The sequence below is a fragment of the Gossypium arboreum genome, chromosome 13 (genome assembly GCF_025698485.1).
Source record: "Gossypium arboreum isolate Shixiya-1 chromosome 13, ASM2569848v2, whole genome shotgun sequence".
Classification (NCBI taxonomy): domain Eukaryota; kingdom Viridiplantae; phylum Streptophyta; class Magnoliopsida; order Malvales; family Malvaceae; genus Gossypium; species Gossypium arboreum.
The window spans coordinates 126,838,965-126,849,311 of NC_069082.1; positions in this window are offsets into that span (position 1 = coordinate 126,838,965).

Consider the following 10,347-nt stretch of genomic DNA (forward strand, 5'->3'; position numbering starts at 1 on the left):
ATAATAATATATACACAATATGGTATTTAAAATATATATATATGTATATATAATAGTATTTAAGAATATATACATAAAAATATATAACTAATGGCATTAAAAATATATACATAATATATATAAAATACCTAAAAAGAAGGGGAAAGAAGAGAGAAGGGAGGGGGGAAAGGAAATCCGGCCAAAGGGGGGCCGGTCACCGGTCGATCGTCGGTCGCCGCCCATCGCCGGCCACCGCCCACGGTGGCCGGAAAAGGTAAAAAAAAAAATTTAACAATATATGTATATATAAAGAAAGAAAAAAAAAACAACACAAAAAAAAGAAAGGAAAAAGATTCGAAAGAAGAGGAAAAAAAGAAAAAATGTAACCTTTTTATTGATGTTTCTTTTGTGTTCAAAATTTAAAGGGATTTTTGTGTTTGTCTCCTCTTTTTTTTTCAATATTTTGTAAAGTCCCCTCTTACATGATTTTGAATGGCTTTTTATAGCCATCTTTTACATGATTTTCTATTATTTCTTTTTCTATTTTGTAGATGGTGGTGGTAGACAATGAATATCAAAAATGGGAGGAAAAATGGGGCAAGTGGGAAAGTGGTTAGGTGGCTAGGGTTTCTTGGTTTTTTTGGGGGGGTTAGGTTTTTTTCTTTTTTTTTGGGGTTAGGTTTTTTCTTTTTTTTTTTTGGTTAGGTTTTTTTTTTGGGGGGGGAGGGAGGGCTTAATGGGCTTTTGAATTGGGTTTAATATTTGGGTTTTGTAATGGATTTGGGTAGATGTAAATGGGTCATGGGTTAAGGGTTTTACTGGGTTTAAAGGTTTGGTTGGCTTTTGATATAATCGGGCCCAGGCAATTTGGGCTTACTAATTGCCCTCTTTGCTCATTGTTGTGCAACGATAATAGAGCAAAGACTTTCAAGGAAGACCAAACTTGCCCGGTCTTGCTAGGTCTTGACTTGCTTTGGAACTCTTCTTGTTTAGTTAGTCCTTTTCAGTCCACCGCATCTTGTAGCTTTGGTTCAATCCATCGCAAATTCGGAGATATGCCTTGTAGCTTCAATCTGTTCCAATGTAACTTCAAGGATATGAGATTTGTGGCTTCGATCCGCTTCACTGTAACTCGAAAGATAAGATCTACAACTTCAATATGCTCTTCTATCGCCCGGTGAGATAAGGTTTTGGTCTTCTCTTCTGCGACTCGGAAAGACAAGATCGATGCCTCGATCAACTCCACTGCAACTTTAAGGAGACAGAATCTGACGTCTTCAATCAGCTTCAATCTTTATTCTCTACTCGGCATGTGATCCTGAGCTCAACTCATTTTTCGCAATATGAATTGACTCTCTAAAAACAGACATTAAAAACAGAAATTGAAAATAGCTCAGCGCGTGAGCCAAGGCTCAACTCACCTCTCGCAATATGAGTTGATTTTTTGAAACTTAACTTGAAAAGCATATTTTGAAAATACCTCGATATGTGACTGGAGGTTCAACTCACCTCTCGCAATATGAGTTGATTTTTGAAAAACAGAAATTAAAAGACTCAACTCTCGCAGAAATTAAAAAGCTCAACTCACCTCTCGCAATATGAGTTGAATTTTTTTGAAAAAAAAAAGAAATTGAAAATAGCTCAGTACGTGAGCCAAGGCTCAACTCACTTCTCGCAATATGAGTTGCTTTTTGAAAACAGAATTTGAAAAACAGATTTTGAAAATTCCTCGACGTTTGACGAGGCTCAACTCACATATCGCAATGTGAGTTGATTTTTTTGAAAAATATAAATTGAAAAAATACTTCAGTGTGTGATCTGAAGCTCAACTCACCTCTCGCAATATGAGTTGATTTTTTTGAAAGATAGAAATTGAAAATAGCTCAGCGCGTGAGCCAAGGCTCAACTCACCTCTCGCAATATGAGTTGATTTTTTTTTTGAAAGGCAGAAATTGAAAAACGGAAATTGAAAATACCTCGGCGTGTGACCTGAGGCTCAACTCGCCTCTCACAATCTGAGTTGATTTTTTGACAACAAAATTGAAATTACCTCGGCGTGTCACGAGGCTCAACTCACCTCTCATAATATGAGTTGATTTTTTGAAAAAGAAATTGAAAATACCTCAGCATGTCTTGAGGCTCAACTCATTTCTCACAATATGAGTTGATTTTTTTTTTTGAAAAACAGAAATTGAAAATTCCTCAGCATGTCTTGAGGCTCAACTAATTTCTCACAATATGAGTTGAATTTTGAAAACAGAAATTGAAATTACCTCAGCGTGTCTTGAGGCTCAACTCATTTTGAACAGAAATTGAAATTACCTCAACGTGTCTTGAGGCTCAACTCATTTCTCGCAATATGAGTTGAATTTTGGAAACAGAAATTGAAATTACCTCAACGTGTCTTGAGGCTCAACTCATTTCTCGCAATATGAGTTGAATTTTTTTTTTTTTGAAAGACAGAAATTGAAAATACCTCAAGATGTGAACCAAGCTCAACTCTCCTCTCATAATATGAGCTGATTTTGAAAAAGTAGAAATTAAAAGGTTCAACCCACCTCTCGCAATATGAGTTGATTCTTGAACAACATAAATTGAAAACAGAAATTGAAAATACCTCAGCGTGACCTGAGGCTCAACTCACCTCTCGCAATATGAGCTGATTTTGAAAAAGTAGAAATTAAAAGGTCCAACCCACTTCTCGCAATATGAGTTGATTCTTGAACAACGTAAATTGAAAACAGAAATTGAAAATACCTCAGCGTGACCTGAGGCTCAACTCACCTCTCGCAATATGAGCTGATTTTGAAAAAGTAGAAATTAAAAGGTTCAACTCACCTCTCGCAATATGAGTTGAAATTAAAACACAAAAATTGAAAATACCTCAGCGTGCCCCGAGGCTCAACTCACCTCTAGCAATATGAGTTGATTTTGAAAAACAAAAATTAAAAGGCTTAACTCACCTCTCGCAATATGAGTCAATTTAAAACATAAACTAAAAATACCTCAGCGTGCCCCGAGGCTCAACTCACTTCTCGCAATATGAGTTGATTTTGAAAACAAAAATTAAAAATACCTCAATGTGTCTTGAGGCTCAACTCATCTCTCACAATATGAGTTGATTTCCCTTGAAAAGCATGAATTAAAAACATCAAAATACCAAAACCTGTCCTTTGGTAGAACTCGGTGTCTTTTCCTTTGATTGGTCGACTCTCATTCAAGATTTCGCTCTCATTGGGTACTGTATATGCCATGTATGATGTTATCATGATATGCACATGTTTGTCTTAAATGCTTTTATGCCTACATGATTATGCAGTGCTCCTTAAGCATGTTTGTCGGATATCCATTTAGCCACGATTGTTGAGGATCAGTGTTCATTGCTTTGATTCTCGACTTTCTCTTCAGGCCTTGTACCTGTCTTCAAGCTTCACGAGTAATCGACGTTTCTCAGATATCACTCTTCTGCCCCCGATTGAACTTTGTTCTTACTTTGAGACTCTTGTGCTTATCAAATTTTCATCCAGGTAATGCTTAACATTTCTTTTGTTTAGAGTATGTCATTTCACCATTTATCATGTAAATAAACACATAATGAGATGCATGAAAAAGGTCAGATAGGGACAAAAATGATATTTCATATTCATCTATTTCAAATGTGGCAAACAAAGCAAGTTAACCAATGAGAGTAAAAAATGTCAAAAAGAAAGAAAGGATCGTATTCAACGGATACAAATGCTCTAAATATTCAACACATGAACTCTTCCTCGTTCCTCAATCAAAAATCTTTTCGAGCGCGGCTTCTTGCGTAGAAGATTTATTCAGAAATGCTTCAAATACTGTAGCCTCACTGCTTGACCTATCGTTCGACCGCCAGGTTTGTTTCATTAGGACGCCCTCTCGGGTTTTCATCCTAATCTTTTTGTACTAATCAAGACGCCCTTTTTGGGTTTTCGCCTTGATCCCTTTTTTTTTTTAAGATGCCCTTTTTGGGCTTTCATCTTAAGCATAATATTTCTTCATAGCATCTGAGTTCACTAGATTTGACAACTCTTTCCCATCCATCTCGGTAAGGATCAAAGCTCCTCCTAAAAATGCCTTCTTTACGACGTACGGTCCTTCCCAGTTTGGTGCCCATTTCCCTCGCAGATCTTTTTGTATTGGGAGAATTTTTCTCAGCACGAATTCTCCTTCATGGAATTCTCTTGGTCGTACCTTCTTGTCATGGGCTGCTATCATTCTTTTTTGGTACATCTGCCCGTGACAAATTGCCCTAAGACGCTTTTCTTTAATGAGGTTCAGCTGATCATATCGAGCTTGTACCCATTCTGCTTCTTCCAACTTTGATTCCATTAAGACTCGTAGAGAAGGGATCTCAACCTCGATAGGTAGCACAGCTTCCATTCCATAAACCAGAGAGAAGGGAGTTGCTCCCGTAGATGTTCGCACAGATGTGCGATATGCAAACAAAGAAAATGGAAGCTTCTCGTGCCAATCTTTAAACGTCTCAGTCATTTTCCCAATGATCCTCTTAATATTTTTATTGGTCTTCTAACACCCGTTCGTTCATCTTTAGGCGATAGGGCGAGGAGTTATGATGCTTTATTTGGAATTGCTCGCATACTTCCTTTATCATCTTGTTATTCAGATTCATGGCGTTATCTGAAATGATTCTTTCAGGCAAACCATATCGACAAATGATTTCCTTCTTCAAAAACCTGCAAACTGCAGTCTTGGTCACATTGGCAAACAAAGCGACTTCTATCCATTTTGTGAAGTAATCAATGACCACAAAAATGAATCGATGTCTATTAGAAGGTTTCGAGAAAATAGGCCCTATGACATCCATGCCCCACATAGAAAAAGGCCACGGAGAAGTCATGACGTGAAGGGGTGAAGGGGCTACATGAATTTTATCGCTGTAGATTTGACATTTGTGGAATTTTCTGGCAAAACTAATGCAGTCGCTTTCCATCGTCAACCAGTAGTAACCGAGTCTCATAATCTTTCTAGCCATACTAAAACCATTGGCGTGTGTCCCACAGATTCCTTCATGGACATCTTCAAGTATCTTTCTGGCTTCAACATCATCCACGCATCTCAAAAGTACTTGATCCTTTCCTCTTTTATACAGGATATCCCCATCAAGAACAAATCCCGCTGCCATTCTTCTGATTGTTCTTTTGTTGTTCTCATTCGCTTGTTCAGGATAGCTTTGATTCTTGATATATTCTAAGATATCATGGAACCATGGCCATCCATCTGCCTCTTTCTCAATGCTACAACAGTGTGCAGGGACCTCGTATATGCTCATTTTGAGGGGCATTATTTCTGCTTCTTTACTTGCTTTGAACATTGAAGCCAAAGTGGCCAGGGCATCAGCCAGTTGGTTCTCTTCTCGTGGGAAGTAATGAAAAGTTATTTCTTTGAATTCCTTGATCAATCCAGCCACTAAATCGCTGTACTTAATCAATTTTAAGTTCCTCACTTCCCACTCTCCACGGATTTGGTAAATCACTAGGGCTGAGTCCCCATACACCTCCAAGATCTCGATGTTTCATTTGATAGCTGCACGAAGCCTCATGATACAGGCCTCATATTCTGCGATATTATTGGTGCAGGAGAAGTTCAATCTTGCGGTGAATGGATAATGATTCTCGTCTGGTGATACCAGGATTGCTCCAATTCTATGCCCTAAAGCATTTGACACACCATCAAAGCACATCTTCCATGACTTCTCTTTTGATGACTCGGATTCTGTTTCTGTGATGCACATTAAGTCTTCGTCTGGAAAATCGAATCTTAAAGACTCATATTCCTCTGTCGTTCGAGTTGCTAAGAAGTCAGCTATTGCGCTCCCTTTTATCGACTTCTGACTTACATAGGCAGTGTCATATTCCAAAAGGAGGACCTGGCATCGTGCCATTCTTCCTGATAGTGCCGGCGATTCCATCATGTATTTTATTGGGTCCAGTTTTGAAATTAGCCATGTCGTGTGATACAACATATATTGTTTGAGTCTCTGAGCTACCCAAACCAGAGCGCAATAATATTTCTCAATGGACGAATATTTTGCCTCATATTCAGTGAACTTTTTGCTGAGGTAGTAGATCGCTTTTTCTTTCTTTCCTAACTCGTCGTGTTGCCCCAGTACGCAACCCATTGAACTTTCGAACACAGTCAAATACAATATCAATGGTCTTCCAAGAGTTGGCGATACTAGCACTGGAGGACTGGACAAATATTGTTTTATCTTATCAAAAGCCACCTGGCATTCCTTTTCCATTCTCTCGGGTTAAGTTTTCGAAGAAGCTGAAAGATTGGGTCGCATTGGTTGGTAAGTTGAGCGATAAATCGAGCGATGTAGTTTAATCTCCCTAAAAATCCTCTAACTTCCTTTTGCATGCGCGGAGGTGGTAATTCTTGGATGGCTTTTATTTTATTTGGATCAACTTCGATACCTCTTTCACTGACAATGAAGCCTAGAAACTTTCCTGAGGTAGCCCCAAATGTACATTTGGCTGGATTAAGTTTTAGCTGAAACTTTCTCAGCCTTTCAAACAACTTCTTGAGGTTCACTACATGCTCCTCTTCCCCTCGGGATTTAGCAATCATGTCGTCGATGTAGACCTCTATTTCTTTATGCATCATGTCATGGAATAATGTTACCATAGCCCTCTGATATATTGCCCCAGCATTCTTTAACCCGAATGGCATCACCTTGTAGCAGAACGTTCCCCACATTGTTATGAAGGTAGTTTTCTCCATATCCTCAGGGGCCATCTTGATTTGATTATACCCCGAGAATCCATCCATGAAAGAAAACAATGAATATTTTGCTGTGTTGTCCACCAACGTGTCAATATGTGGCAAGGGAAAATTATCTTTTGGGCTTGCTCGATTCAGGTCACGGTAATCCACGCACACTCGTACTTTGCCATCTTTTTTTGGTACCGGGACTATGTTAGCCATCCATTTTGGATATTTGGAGGGTTGTAGGAAGCCAGCGTCAAATTGCTTATTGACTTCTTTTATTTTCAACAGCATTTCGGGTCTCGTCCGTCTTAATTTTTGCTGGATGGGCTTGCATTCTGGCTTTAATGGGAGCTTATGGACCACTAAATCTTCATCTAGCCCTGGCATGTCCTGGTATGACCATGCGAAAACATCTTTGTATTCGCGGAGTAAAGTGATCAAACTATGCCTTATCTTTCTGAAATAGAAGTCCCAATCTTCACTTCTTGTTTCCTCTCTTCAGTGCCCAAATTTATTGTTTCCACAGATTCTTCATGAGGCAAAATCTGTTTATCCTTTTGTTCCACCATTCTTAGCAAGTCAGGAGACGAAACATAGTCTTCAGCATTTTCTTCAGCTTCGAATTCTCCTAAACAAACAGCCTTCTCAAAATTGATTTCAGGACTCGTAACGGGTTTGTTCATGCAATTGATATCCGAGCACCTAAAAGTTGAATGGAAAAGGAAACTATAGAGGGGCATCCAAGTATTGGAACCAACAAACGAAATGTTATGGCATGGTATGAGGCAAATGTACAGATAGGCTATGAAATGAGGATATGATTATGAAATTAGTGATAATGCGAAAGATCGTGATAAAATGCATCTTCATTGATATTAATTTAAATGATAAAGAGTGAATGCAAGCTCTCACAAAAGAGTTCTATTATATCTAAGGACACAATAGAAGGTTAATGTTTGAGCATTACTCTGAAGACTTATAAACTACAAGAAGGTCTTCGGCAGTCTAATTGTTCAACATGAAACCAGGAGGGCAAGGGCGTATCCTCGAGACATCTTTACTTGCACCAGCCCCTTTGTCAATGACATTTATACTGACATTCTGAAAACCCCTTTCAATTAACCCCAGTATGTTTCGTGGATCATCTTGTCCAGGGTACATCATTCCCGCAGATGTAAATGTTTTTGACAAAGGAGGGTACTCTATTGGTTCCCATTCTGGTTCTCGGCCCAAAGTTCTTGCAATTCTTCTCTCTTGATCCTTCTTCCACTATCTTCTTCTTTGACCCATGTCAGGCTAGAACCCCAAACCGTATCGGGCCCTGTGGTGCACTTGCTTTAAAGCCCTAACTATTCCTTGCAGATATCTTCCATTGAATTCAGCCTCCATTACTCTAGCTTGTCGGTGCATTTTATACGGATGACATGGTTCCAGTCTTGTGGTATTACAACTGCGAATTATATATTTTATCTTCAGCGACCGAGTATGGGATATGCAATGCATGAATGAATGCATGAATGTCAAATGAATGTCAGTCATGAATGAATATGAAAAAATTTGGTGCTAATTTCAAGATAGCCCCTATTTAGGCATTTCCTTAATCAAAGGAGTATTACACAATGTTTCGATCACTCGTATAATTGACTCCTCCATTAGAAACCCGTTTTTGGCAACCAATCTCTAATCAACACCTTCCTAACAAGATGCCTTCGATGCATGATGAAAAATAAAAATACATACAAACGATCTTGGTTAGCGCAACACATATAAACAGAGAAAAACTGTGGAAAATCTAACAAATTAAGCTACTTGGTCCAGTGGACTCGATTCCCTTGCTTAGAAAGCACAAATGTAAAAGAAATAGAAGGTAAGATGTGCTTTTCCTGTGTACTTATTTCGGTGACTACTAAACGAGCGGAGGTTCGGCATGGCTCTAGTTGGATGGCTCGTATGGTTCACTATATGCGGTTTTGGTTCTAGATGGGTACTCAATAAATCTGACTTGTCATCTACTAAGATTAGTCTGAGCCTCGGTCATGGCCCATCATAGGTTTACGAGATCAATTTGAGGATTACATTTACTTATGCCTATGCGGAGGGACAAGTTAACTCACGGAAGCATAAGTCATATGTAACCCGAAAGTATTCACTAGCCTGTGCGGAGGAACGAGTTAACTCACGAAGGCGTAGCGTTTACTTTCACTTAACAGGGACAGAGCCCGGGTATAGAGCTCATGTTATGTAACAAAAATGCACATGCACAGTGTGTGGGGATAAACTTGCAAACCTTTACGTTTTAAAAAAACTAAACCAAAACTAAAATCACAAAAATTTAAAGCTGAAAAACAACCGGATAAAACAAGTTAGAACATATACAACACGATGCAAATGCATGATTTTTTTGAAAACAAAAAATTTGAGGATCACGACTAACTGTTAATTTGAACAAGGAACTTTAAAAATTTTGACAACGCGAGTTTAATTCGACTCGACTCTCAAAAGATTCCCAGATTGAGTCGCGAGTATGTGACGTAAAAAAAAATTTTGCTTGGTCGCTAATTGTGGCGATTTATTAAACATTTGAAAACTAACTTTCGATTTTATTAACAAAGGGAGTCGCCACTGATCCTTTTTTATAGGTGTGATCGGACACCTAATTATTTTAAAACAAAAAGAAGGCCAAATTTAGGTCTACTTGAAAGTCCAGAGAAAAATTGGGGTTCGGGAGTTAGTTACGCGCGAGGAAGATATTAGCACCCTCGCGACGCCCAAAATTGGTATCTCATAAACATGTGTTGACTTGATTTTCAAAAATACGAGTTCAATATAATATTTAATCGTGATCCGATTAAAAAATGAGAATTTTTAGTTTTCGATTTTTTTTTAGAAAGGGTGTCCCGTTTTTTAACACAAGCCGACAAATTTCACCCAACATAGCGATGAAATCGATGGCTTAATATTAAATCGGTACTTTGCCTTATTTTTGAACTTAATTAAAACATGATAAAAATATTCCTAAAGTGAGAAATTAAAATAGATAAAGGACATAAAAAAAAATGATATCATTAATGAAAAATATTAACATGGAATACTAGAATATTAGAATAACAATAATAATAATTTTTACAAAATAAAAACAAATCATGTACTAATAATAAAATAGGAAAAATAATATACTTGGTAATAATAATATAAAATAATAATATGTACATAAAATACATATATATATATATATATATATGCATATAATAAAAGTATGTAATAATAATAATAATAATATCTACAATAAAAGAAAATATTAGGAAACGTACATAAAAATATATACATAAAAATTTACAACAATAATATAAAATAATGATATGTACAAATATATATACATATGTACATAAAATATACACTAAAATAATAATAGTTATAATAATACTAGCAATAGTAATAATTTGTAATAATAATATATACACAATATGGTATTTAATATATATATATGTATATATAATAGTATTTAAGAATATATACATAAGAAATATATAACTAATGGCATTAAAAATATATACATAATATATATAAAATACCTAAAAAAAGAAGGGGAAAGAAGAGAGAAGGGAGGGGGAA